The sequence below is a fragment of the Centrocercus urophasianus genome, unplaced genomic scaffold (genome assembly GCF_019232065.1).
Source record: "Centrocercus urophasianus isolate 14NV4802_14NV808 unplaced genomic scaffold, USGS_Curo_1.0 seq_74, whole genome shotgun sequence".
In the NCBI taxonomy this organism is placed as follows: domain Eukaryota; kingdom Metazoa; phylum Chordata; class Aves; order Galliformes; family Phasianidae; genus Centrocercus; species Centrocercus urophasianus.
In genome coordinates, this window is record NW_024885355.1 from 225258 (window position 1) to 238536 (window position 13279).

The following is a 13279-nucleotide window of genomic DNA, read 5'->3' on the forward strand; positions in this document are numbered from 1 at the left end:
AAAGAAAAGAAAAGAAAAGAAAAGAAAAGAAAAGAAAAGAAAAGAAAAGAAAAGAAAAGAAAAGAAAAGAGAAAAATGGCTTCTCAACCTCATCCTCCTGAGCATGATTTTTTTGTGTGTGTGTCAGCTATGACCTGTGAAGGAATTGGCACTGGCTGCAGAAGCACCTGTGCCATTTTGATCATGCAGCTTCATCACAGATGTTAGGTGAGGGTAAAGAAGAGGATGAATGCTTTACTCTAAGGACCAAGAGACTCCAAATAAATTTCCTGAAGTTCTATTTTTGGAAAACTTACTTATCTAGGGTTATACTTCTATGTATGTGTCCTTGCACTGGAAAGATTGCATTTGTGTATACAGGTCACTGATGAGCTTTCCTACATTGACTTCAAAGAACATCATATACACAGTCCTGAATTCCCAAAGCCTCTATATTATTTAAGACCAAGTTTAGCCAGAAGCTGTGCACAGTTTCTCCATTTTTCTTTGTGTGACAATTGCCATCAGATGCTCAAACAGCCTGAGACTGCCATTTCTCCATCCTTTTCCCATCCCAGAAATGTGCACCTCTCCTCCAGGGTTTCATAGAAGCATAGACTCATCTGAGCTGGAAGGGACCATTAAAGATCATCTGGTCCAACACCCCTGCAATGCACAGGGACACCCACAGCTCCATCAGGTGCTCAGAGCCCCATCCAGCCTGAACTTGAGTGTCTCCCAGGATGGGGCATCCACCACATCTCTGAGCAACTTGTTCCAGTGCCTCACCATGCTTACTGTAAAAATCTTCTCCTTATCTCCAACGTGAATCTCCCCTTTTCTAGTTTGAAACCATTTCCCCTTGTACTATCACAACAGACCCTGCTAAGGAGTCTGTCCCGTTCCTTCTTACAGCCTCCCTTTGGGTACTGGAAGGTCATTCTGAGGTCTCCCTAGAGCCTTCTCTTCTCCAGGCTGCACAGCCCCAGCTCTCCCAGTCCTCATAGGAGAGATGTTCCTTCACTTGGATCATTTTTGGGGCACTCCACTGGATGTTCTCCAATAGTTCCATGTCTCTTCTGTTCTGAGGACTCCACACCTGGACGCACTACTCCAGGTAATGGCTCACGGTGCAGAGCAGAGGGGCAGGATCACCTTCCTTGCCCTGCTGGCCACATTGCTTTGGATGCAGCCCAGCATACCGTTGGTTTTAGGGCTGTGAGGGCACAGTGCTGGCTCATGTCCAGTTACCATCCACCAGTACTGCCAGGTCCTTTCCAGCAGGGCTGTGCTTCATCCTTACATCCCCTGGCTTGTAATGATAGTGAGGGTTGCCTCAGCCCAGAGGCAGAGCTTGCACTTGGATTTGTTGAACATCACATGTTTCTCCTGGGCCCACTGTTCAGCCTCTCTAGGTCCCTCTGGATGGCATCCCTTCCCTCTGGTGTGTTGATCACACCCCACATCTTGGTGAAATCGGCATGCTTGCTGAGCATGCATTCAATTCCACTGTCAATGTCATTGATTGAGATATTAAAGAGTATAGGTCCAAGTGCTGACCTCACTGAGGGACACCACTCATCACCAATCTCCATCCAGACATTGAGGCACTGACCACCACTCTGAGTACAATCTCACAACCATTTCCTCATCCATCAGACAGTCCACCCATCAAATCCGTATCTTTCCAATTTGGATAGAAGGTTGTTACAGGGGACTGTGTCAGAGGTCTCACTGATATCCAGATAAACAGCATCAGTGGCACTTCCCTTGTCTATTAACACAGTTGCACCATCATAACAACTGACTAGGTTGGTCAGGCAGAACCTCCCCTTGATGAAGCCGTGCTGGTTATCCCATATCACCTCTCACTGTTCCATTGTTATCAGCCTGCTTCTGTTGCTCACTAGGTGGGATGCCCTCCTGGATTTTCCATTTCTGATTGATGTACCTATAGAAGTCTTCCTTATCCTTCTTTGCACCCCTTGCCAAATCCAGTTCCAGCTGGGCCTTGGTCTTTCGGACCCCATACCCACAGTTTACCTATATCTGCTGCCACTGCCAGTGCATTTTCTTCTTGCTCTCCAGTTTGACCAGCAGATCCCAATTCAGCTATGCCAGTCTCTTGCCTTCTTTTTCTGAATTGGTACACCTAGGGATGGAGAGCTCTGTGCCCTGAGGAAAGCCTCCTTAAACATCTGCCAGCTCTGCTCTGTTCCCCTGTCCTTGAGGACAGATACCCAGGGGAATTTGTTGACTAACTCCCTGAAAATCTGGAATTTGGCTTTCCTAAAGTCCTAATTTTCCAGTGGCACGGTGGCTTCCAACTCCTGTTTGTTTCCCAAGCTGCATGCATTGGTATAGAGGCACTTCAGCTGGGCTGCTGGTCTTGACACCTTCTTGGAGGATAACTCCTCAATTCCTTTGAAGTATTTACCTTAGTCTCCCTGTTGCCTTCATCATCATAAGATGCAGCGGGTTGAAGGCTCCCACTGTTTGTCCCTCTAAGTGGTCTGTACTGTCCATCACCTTGTCATCAGCAGGCTCACTGTCACCCAAGATCTTCAGTAGTTGTAAGACCCATGTTTTTGCAGTAGGCACTTACTGTGCCCGGAGCTATGCAAACACAATGCAATAGGGGAAGTCCTACTTTCATACTTTAAATGTTGGTGATGCGAGGTGAATGGCCAATGGCGGTGTGGAGGAATGATGGAGATGTGGTTTTCTTGCACTGTAAGCATTTGTAAATGTTTCTTAAGACAGGGCAACATGCTGGAGAATCATAGAAAAAGGCACTGGGAACACAGCTATCCACTCCTTCCAGTATTCAGGAGAGCTGCTTGTCCTTGCTTCTCGAGACAAGACACATGAAAGAGAGTTGGATGGAGAGGAACCTGATGAGGTTCAACAAGAGCAAACATACAGTCCTACATCTGGGGAGGAATAATGGCACACATCAGTACAAATTAGGGGCTGACGTGTTGGAAGGGAGCTCTGCAGAGAGGGACCTGGGGCATCTGGTGGACAACAGGTTGGCCATGAGCCAGCAGTGTGGCAATATTATTATCTTGACTCATATTATCATGAGTCAAGAAGAATGTGGCAAGCAGGTTGAGGGAGGTGATTCTCTCCCTCTGCTCTGCCCTGGTGAGGTCACATCTGGAGTACTGTGTCCAGTTTTGGGTTCAAGAGAGTTAGGGAACTGATGGAAAGAGTCCGGAGGAGGACCACAAAGGTGATTAGGGGCCTAGAGCATCACCCATTTGAGGAAAGGCTGAGAGATCTGGGAGTGGTCAGCCTGGAGAAGAGAAGGTTGAGCAGAGATCTTATCAGTAGTCACAAATATTGAAGGACAGATGTCTGGTAGATGGGGGCAGGCTCAAGAAAGAAAGAACTTCTTTGCCATGAGAGTGATAGAGCACTAGCACAGGCTGCCCAAAGAGGTGGTAGAGACTCTTTCTCTGGAGATATTCAAGAGCTCCTGGACATTCTCCCTTGTGACTAGCTGTAGGGAACCTGCTTTAGCAGGGAGTTGAACTTGATCCCCAGAGATCCCTTCTAACCCCTGTGGTTCTATGATTCTGCAATTCTCTGAAACAGAAAACAAAAGATGGGACAGAGGGTAAAAAAACCCAGAAGAATAGTGAGAAAAGCTCAATAGGATGCTTAAATGAGGTAGGATATATGCTCTAGACTAACCACATGCATATGGGGAGTTATTTAGGAAGAGCTTTAGGAACTTTAAAACCATCAGAAACCTTTAATCTGAGACAATGTCTTGCATGGACAAGCCCCCAGACCCCGATATGCCAAAACCTTTCAGCACGTGTTTAAATCCCCTTAATCTCTATGTGACACGTTGTTCTCTAAGTGCTTTGCTGAACTGTGGATGTCATTGCTAAAACACTGCAAGGCTTTTCCTCCTGCTGCTCATGCACAAATCAGGGCCAGCCTCTGGTGCAAAACATGGAAGAGAACTGCTTTAATGTACATATGTGATATTATTTGATAGGACCAGAGGTCTGAGTCAAGGGTGCAAATCTAGAAGTTTATCAGCCACTAGGTTTCCTAGCATTTCCGTGGGTCAAAAAAATATTGCCATTTCCATCAGCAGAAAATTACTTGGTTTATTGTCTACCATGGGATTTTCCTGAAAGAGGACTATCCACACCAACACAACAATAAACAAACCAGAGCTGGGACTTTCTAAGAGTGCTTATGGCTGTCAGCTGAACAAGCCCCATGGGAAGCAAGCAGTTGTTGGGCAAACAGCACCCTCTGGCATTGCAGACTGAAGACATGGGGCAATGTGGGGAGCAGATGCTCCCACCTCTTGTTAGATTTGGAGACAGTGGGACAGAGTTTTCTGGATTGCATTTCTGAAACAACATAATTACGAAAATCAAGGCAATGTTTGGAACATTATCTCCTTGTGAACTCTTAGCATAGTTACTTTGGGGAAAAAAGAAGAAATTTGAAGAAAGGTGCTAGGCTGAAAATAAGGCTCTGTGACCATCTGATGCAGCAGGTGCAGCAAGATCTGAGATGTGACACTCCCCCTCCTGCCCCGAATTGGATTTGATAATCTTGTTGGTCTTTGTCAACCTTAGTGATTCTATGATTCTATGAAATTCATTGGCAAAATCCATCAGGATGCATCAGGATAGGGTGCAACTATGAAACATCAGTCCTCAAAGTAAGTGGGCAGAAGAGGGAGCATCACTTCACACCTCTCCCTGATCCCAAATGTAACTCAGGTGGGAAGAGGTGAGACCCTCATCCCCATTATTAAGTCCTAATATTGTTACGGATCTCCCCCAGCTGTATAACCATACATTGCCATTGAGAGAGGGATACAATTTTGGTGTTGAGGATCTCAACTGGACTTCAACTAGCAACCTATATGGAAAAAAAAAGGCATTTTCCATTATTAATGCCACCCATGCTGCCTTCCATAGCATCATTTGTCATTAGTTTTTATGCATGTGTCTCCTCACCCTTTCTCCTTCCCACAAAGCCCCCACAAAGAGAGGAGACCCTCCATGGATAACTCACAATAACATTAAACATATACAGAACCAGGACCAGAGTGTAAACTCTCCTGGAGCATGGGGCCACGCTCCTCCATTTAAAAATCTCTAAAATGCAGTGCCAAGTCGTGGCACTCTGCAAATATTTATTAATATGACATAGTTATGTATACTGTGGGGTGTGGTATTACAGTTTTATCAGTGAGTTTCAAGATGCTGCTTGCTACGAATGAGCCATGAAAGCCATCACACGCTCAGAGGGGTTAGGATAACACTTCACCCAGCATTAGTGTGTGTTCTGCATGTGACAGTCAAGGGAGCCATTTATAAATGTTCTGGAGCTGGGTGTTTTTTTTTTTAATTAATGAGTAGGGATTGTTGGTTGGAAGGTGCTAGGGCATATGACAGTCCACCCTGTGACAAGATGACATTCCTCTGCTCTAAGCAAGAGAGATCAAACAAGGACCTTCCAAAATGCTGGAAAGCTCCTATAAAAGTAAGGACTCAGTAATCAAGGTTCCTCCAAATTAAATGCAACCCCAGGGAAAATATTTTGTGATTGTTTTCTCTGTGCTGCCACATAGAAAGCGTTGATAGTCCTGAGGAGCAAATGCACTGGTGCAAGTTTGGATATAGCCCTTCCTGCTTTGTACTGCTCATGAGGGCTATGCCACATCTCTGGGAATCATAGAATCATGGAATCATTGAATCATTAAGGTTGAAAAAGGCCAATCAGATCATCAAGTCCGACCCCAACCCAACCCCACCATTCCCACTAACCATGTTTCTCAGTGCTACATCTCCAAATTTCTTGAACACCTTCAGGGATGGTGACTCCACCACCTCCCCGGGCAGCCTGTGCCAATGCATTACCACTCTTCTAGAAAACAAAATTTTCTGAATATCCAACCTGAACTTCCCCTGGTGGAACTTGAGGCCATCACCTCTCATCCTATTGATATTACCTGGGAGCAGAGGCCAATATCTACCTTGCCACCACCTCCTTTCAGGTCACTGTAGAGTAATAAGGCATCCCCTCAGCCTCTTCTTCTCCAGACTGAACAGCCCCTGTTCCCTCAGCTGCACCCCATCAGATTTCACTGCTTCATTGGCCTTCTTTGGATATGCTCTGCAAAGAGGAAGAGGATGAGGAAGACAGCTTTGGATATAAGGATTATTTTCAAGTGGGATTGTTCTGAAGCTATCCATAGGATTGAAACAACATATTGCAGATGAACAATGTGTGAACAAGTATCGTACCCCACAGTTGGTTGCAATGCCATGACCATGGAAGGACTGCAACCCCAAGGCTACATCATCATAAGCATGGAGGGGATGCAGTCTCCTGCAAGGAAATAAAAGAAAATGGATTTTTGTCCCAAGACAGTGCGGCTAAAGTGACACAAAAACTCAGCGTTGCCCATACTATGGTTCCAGTAGAGGAGCAAGGCTCAGAGCTGTACCTCCATCTCACTCTCCCCACATTTCTTTGAGGTTTTTCCCCCTCATCATCTCACCTTGCCTTTAGTATCACTGCTCATCACCTATGCTGCAGGAGTGCCTGGCTGGAGGCCCAGCAGAACTCTGCACCAGCCCTGCTCCCATTCTCAGACAGAAGAAAACCAAAGCAGAGCCTCTCGACTCTTGTGCCATTTGGCTGGAGACCATACAAGCCTGACCTCCCAGCCCAAGGACTGAGAAAATGTCCCACCCCTACCCCAACGCTGCCTTTAGGCCTCCATCCTAATAAAAACCAGCTGTCAACTCCTCTCTCCAACGCTGAATGATCCCTTCAGGGTGGGGTAATGCTTTTTCTTCCCTGCAAAGAAGTTCAGTAACCCCTCCTTTGCTGCAGTGCGGGAGCTGGAATCCTCCTCACAGGGGGCTTAATAGAGGATGCCTAATTAATAACAGTGATTTGCAAGAGTGGAGAGATGGAGACCAACTGGAAAAGATAAAATGCCTGAACGACCTTTTTGGAATAGGAGGAACATTGTGAAATATTCGTGTCTCTTGTTATGATCCCAGCTTTGCAAATGCTGGCTGAGAGTAAAAACACCTCTTCTACATGCAAAACATTTGTTAGACATCCCTATTTCTGCCCATTTTTAATCCAGTCCCTGATCCCCAAACTCATTCTGGGATGTGTGCATGGGATAGAGCTGTGCCAGGTTTTGAAGATCTTGGGACCATCTCAAGCAAGGCAGCTTTAGAGCTATGTTATCCAAAGGCTCTGAGAGACGTTTTCAGAGCAGACTGGCTTGTAGGAAAGAGGTCTTCAGGCAGCCATCCCCACTGCCACACCTCCTGGGCGAGTATTTTGATCTTATTCAAGCAAACATTCTTCATCTCTGAAAATTCAGCTGGGATTGGAGGGGCTGAACATTTCTGAAGAGCCAGGCACAACTGGCTCTGGTGCAAGGACATGTTTCCAAGGCAAAACAAAGCAAAAGCAAGACATAATTTGGACCACAGTGTTTGTCTGTGACCCCTGGCTGTGAGTATAGGACATCCTACACTCACAGCCAGGGGAAGGATCCTAACATGAGTCACAGTGCCCCATCTTGGTCAAGCAATTCTAGTTGTAATGCTGAGAGAAAGATGGCTTTGATGGAGACTAGGGACAACAAGCAGATTAATGGCATAATCACCGTTTGACTTGACTGTACTTGGTAGAAGTCCAGACAAGTACTTTGAAACTCAATCTGGAACCATTTGGACGAGAAAACTTTCTCCCAGGTGCACTCTTCTCTATGTAATCATACGCGTAGGTATGTTATATTTTTACCTAAAAAGCTTCCTTGCATTTCCCAGCAGTCATTTAATGCGTTCACCTCACCAGCTCCATCCCTGGCTGGGAAATGTGGGTTTGAAGCAACTCTGCACAGCTCAGGTGGGGGCTGATTTTCAAGCATCTGCCCCCTACTCCATCCCACTAACACGTGTCCATGCTGGATGCTGTTTCCATGACCTGTAAAGTCTGGTCACGGCTATGGGCACCAGGAGACGGTCGTCCACTTGCTCAGTTGAGAAATGAGCTTCTGAAAACCTGGTTTGTGATTTTCTTTAAAAGACTGAAGACATGCAGACTGGGACCTCTTCCCTTCCAGCAGTCAGTTTTATTAAGGACTGGTTTTCAAGAGGATACTATGAAAGCCTTTCCCAGACACAGGCTTGTTATTTCATTGTTATCTGAACCAGCCTGGAAAATATTGCGGATGAGTCCCTTTTGTTGACAGCAGTGAATCTTTTTCCTGAGTGGAGTGGTATGCTTTCTGTCTGCTTCCACCCTGACAGTTATTTGGGATTTCTGTTTACTTCCAAACACCTGATTACGGGGCATGGTTCCTCTTCCGCGATGGAATGCGTCCATGTGAGTGGTCCTGCAGAGCATTCATTCATCTCTGCTTCATGTGTGTCCCCACACAAGCATGCACACCTCTAAACAACCTGTCCAACCATTGTTTTACTTTAGTGAAACCCAATACTGAAGTTTACATTCACCCATGATGTCATGATACAGGTTGTAACAGTGAGCCAGTGGACAAGGACCTCAGCGTTTAAGCAGCTGCATCGGGTGCCAAAACTTTGTGAAACAGGTACTGGATGAGGTATAAAATGATAGAATCATAAAATCACAGAAAAAAGCTTGACTTGGAAGGGATGCTTAAAGGCCATCTGGTCCAACTCCCTTGCAATGAACACGGACACCCACAGCTCCATCAGGTGCTCAGAGCCCCGTCCAGCCTGACTTTGGGTGTCTCTAGAGATGGAGAAACCACCACCTCTCTGGGCAAGATAAATGGTGTCTTGTTTGAGTCTCCTTGCCTGGGCAGCTTGAACCTGACTATCTTGGATGCCATGCCAGGGATGCTCACACAGAATTGGGGTGCTTGATGCTATAGTTGTTTGGGGTGGATTCCTTGCACTGCCCTGTGCTGAAGGCCTGACCAAAACCTTCCTCCTTGACTTTCAGTCTCTGCATCCAGACCGCACACAACTCAGTGGAAAAGCTCCATTAATATCAATGGGATGTGATCAGATGTGAAAAAAACAAAGCCTTAGTGACCTATTTTGTTGTAGAATCATAGAATAATTAAGGGTGGTAAAGAACTCAAGATCATCTTACTGTCTAAAACTCCCAACCCCCACCAAATATCTGAATGAAGAGCAATAATAAAAATAATAACAACACCTAAAAAAAGCAACAGAAAGATATCTCCATCCATCCAGGCAGAAAAAAATCAAGGTTTGGCACGGAACAATCTGAGAATGTGTCTGAAGAGCTGCAAGTGGGTTCTGTATCAGACGGAGGAGCCAGAAAGTGTTTGACCACAAACAGCGCGTGATGCATTGCAAAACTTTTCTCGAGGAGATATTTAGAGGGTGGGATGGCTGGCATGGATAGGAAAAGGGGGGAGGCCTCTCTGGGGAAGGAATATCTTTAGCCTTCAAACAACAGCCACTAAAATATCCTCAGCTGTGCGCCTCCCCAGGGGTGCCAAGGGCTGAATGTTTTGTGCAGAATGGCTTTGGTGGGATAGCTCAATCTTGTTGAAAATTATTTTTTAGCTGTCCCTTTTGTAGCGAGGAGGGATAGAGCAAAGATAGGGCCTGATGCAGTGATGTCAGTAGGCTTTGGATTAATGGGTTTTGGATTGGACCCACGGTGTAAGAGACAGTGCTCAACTCCAGCCATAAATAAAGTGGCTTCCATTAACGTTTATATTTGCTTTAATTTATTTAACCAAGAAAGTCAGCAGAGGCCCATAGGTCTCAGTATTAAGAATGAGCTGGCCAAGACAGCAGCAGATAAAGCTTGCACCAGCGTAAATCAAAGCTTCCATAAGTCATGCTCGGGAAAGCATGGGTGAGCAAGGCAATAAAATGTGGCCATTGTTTTTTCTTTATTGTATCGTTCTCAGCTTTCTCTTTCCATTGCAGCCAAACACTGTTTCTGCTTCATGGTTTTAAGAGGTCTGGGAGAGGATGGACTAAACTCATTGCAAACTGAGGATGTAGAGCAGTCCGGAAGCTGGGATTTGCAAGTAGCTCGCAATTGATTTCCCTCCCTTTATGGCCAGATAATAATAACAAAGATGAGATCCAGAAGATTTATGTTAATCTTTCTCTACTTAAATGTTGGAAAAGGCTTTACCTCCATCTTATTGGACCCACATCATGAAAAATCACAGCGTCCACTGTTGTTTTGCCTAGTGCAACTGGAGATGATCCATGTGTAGCCAATGCTGTCCGTTCTGGAAATGGGTACACTTAAATGTCTGCATCACAAGGGTGCAAAGAGCTGGAGAGCTGCCCTGAGCAGGACTTCTCACTCTGGCTTAGACACTGAAATCATAGATCCACCATCCTTGCAATTCTGAGCTCACACTAAGTCCCTCAGCTCGTTTCCCTCAGCACAGGGCTACGGTTTTGCACTGGGGATAAGAAGATTTCATCGTTCTGTGCTTGGCGTAAGGAGATTTCATCATTTTGCATAGGTAAGGAGATTTCATCCTTTAAAGCTCGCCTTGGCAAAATGCCCTTTTCCCAGCCAGTCATGGCACCTACTACCTCAAACCTGCTGGGGGTACCAAGTGTACTTTGGTCACTTTTTTTTTTACGTTTTATAATTCCCCCTAGGACAATTCCAGTTTACAACTGTATTGCAGTGATGCTGTTCCTGCTACTACAATCACAGCTCTGTTGTGATTTCTATTATAAATCTTGGGCTAGCCTTTGGAGGTGTTTTTTTTTTAATTCTTTTGCTGGGGTCTACAATTTGATCGTAAAAACTCGTGCTGGGCTGAAATTCATCTGCCAGGTCTTGGTTGGGTAGCAAATACGATTTAACCCTGAGGATGCTGAACTACTTTCAGATAGGGGTGTGAGAGATGAACCACAAGGGCAGCAAGGAGGGATGGTTCACTTTGGTTTGGGGTATGTGGGGACAGAGATGTGGGGAAAATCCAGCTGAATGCCACAATCCACTTGTTGTTGTCTCTTCTGCATCTTTTGGACTACAGATTGCATCTGGTGCAATTTATTCCTTTAAGAGATATCTTCATCTTCATGGGTATGACTTGTTTGAGCTGTCTTCAGAAGCTCTTCGAGCTCTTCAGAAGGAATTTCTTAATGCATTTTAAGCTTACAAAACCCACACTCATTAGGTTTTGTTAGATATATGTCACTGAAAAGCATCTCTCCCCCCTTGCTCTACACTTTGTACAATAAACTTTTGAAGCCCTCCTCCAAAGTGATCACATTTTCCCAAGAAGACCACTTTAATTCAGGTGATTTTCAGGTTTAACAACAGCTGCAGCTCACCACGAACTGTTGGTTTCTGGGGGAAAACTCCTTCATTCAGTGAGTTCACAACCTTACCACCAGCTCAGCAAGTTCTTCCTCAAGGAGAGCACAAGGTGAGGATGCAATAGAGCTGAGCGTGGCACAGCTAAGGTTGTGCCATGGACAGGGGTTTACTGGAGAAGAAAAGAGCAACCAGAAGGACACACTGCATGATAGAATCAGTAAGATTGGAAAAGACCACTGAGAACCCCAAATTAATCCCCAGGCCTTCCCCACCATGCTCACTAACTACTAACTCAGCACAAATCTCCATAGTTATTGAACACCCCACAGGATGCTATTGGCCCTCTTGGCCACCTGGGCACACTGTTGGCTCGTGTTCATCTGGCTGTTCTCACCTCAGTGTGAAATGGGAACTGCTGGTGCATGAGCTACCCACAGACTGCCCAAACTCTGCAAACCTAGAATAAAAAATGCATTGGAAAGCACATCTTGCAGTTACAGTGGGATAGGGCAAACACATTTCCAGTTCAACCTACTTTCTTTAGACCACAGAACTGATGAATTGCTTGGATTGGAAGGGACCTTAAAGGTCATCTGCTTCTAAGCCCCCTGCCATGGGCAAGGCTGCCAGCCACTAAGCCAGGTACCAGCTCAGGCTGCCCAGGGCCCCATCCAACCCAGAAGAGGTTGAGAACCTTTCCCATCATGATGCCTCCTTCCTTATCCTATTTTACAATGAGGCAATTCTTTACACTGAGTTCCCTAGCCTTTAAATCCAGCCAAAAGGCTGTGAGGTGGATTCTGGCAGCTTTGCTCCCATGGATGCTGCTGTGGTGGGGTAGTTTGGGGTCACCCATGGGATGGAACAGAAGGAAAAATTGCTTCTTCATGAGAGCAATGCAGCATGAAGCCACCAGTTCCTCACTGGGGAAGCAGTGTAATAATACTTCCCTAAGCCTGTGGGGGCATGGTGAGGATGATGCCGCTAAAAACATTTGTGCTGAGCAGATACCTCAGCCTTGAGGGCCCTCCTGAGAGCCTAGAATTGATGAGATGAGGTGTTGTGGCTGTACAAACCTCTAATCTATCAAAGCAATAATCTGTGGAAGAAAGATCCTTTACAGCACGCTCACAGTGCAGGCGGTAAGTGACTTATGGAGCATTCTACCTATCAGCTGCAGAAATTACAGTATTAATAAAATATGCTGACATTAGAGATTAATAGCTCAGAACATCAGTCCAGAAGATGTTAGGACGAGCCTATTCTTCCTCTGGGGTTTTTAACAAGGAATTAAGTAAATGTTAGGCACTGAAGATTACTTGAAGGCAATATTAAAGCAAGGTTTTGCGCTGGATGGAGGCTGTAAAACCATCACTGTGGGACTCCAAGTTTATTGTCCTGCAGTGGTTTTGCACAGTGTACCAATAAAGTGTGGCTTCTTCTCAGTGCTCGTGCTGTAATCACATCCCAGGATTGGAGAAGCTTTCTGAGAATAAATCCAAATGTCTCGCCTTCTTCCAAAGGTGATGGACAGTGCTGCCCCTACCACTGTTCTATGAGGGATTTGAATAGGCCTTTTGTCATTTCAGACCAGTATAATTACAAGTGCTGCAGGGTGATTTTAGAAAAGTGGAACTCCGGCTTGGAAAAACAGAACAGAAGAGTCCAGAACTATTTTTGCATCTGTTACATGTGAATTTAGGGCTCCATCTCATGTATCAGAGGGATGATGCAGTGCTCACCAAATGCCCAAAGCATTGTATCTTACTTAAGTTGGCTCTTTTCTCCTTCTGATACCAATTTTTTTTGTCAATGCAGCTGTAGTTTTGCTGGAGTGGTGGACCTGCTGACTGACTATAGAGAAAGAGAGAGAGAGAGGAGAGAGAAGGAAAGGAGGTGAGAAAGGAAGGGGGGAAGGAAGGGGGGAGGGAGGGAGGGAGGGAGGGAGGGAGGGAGG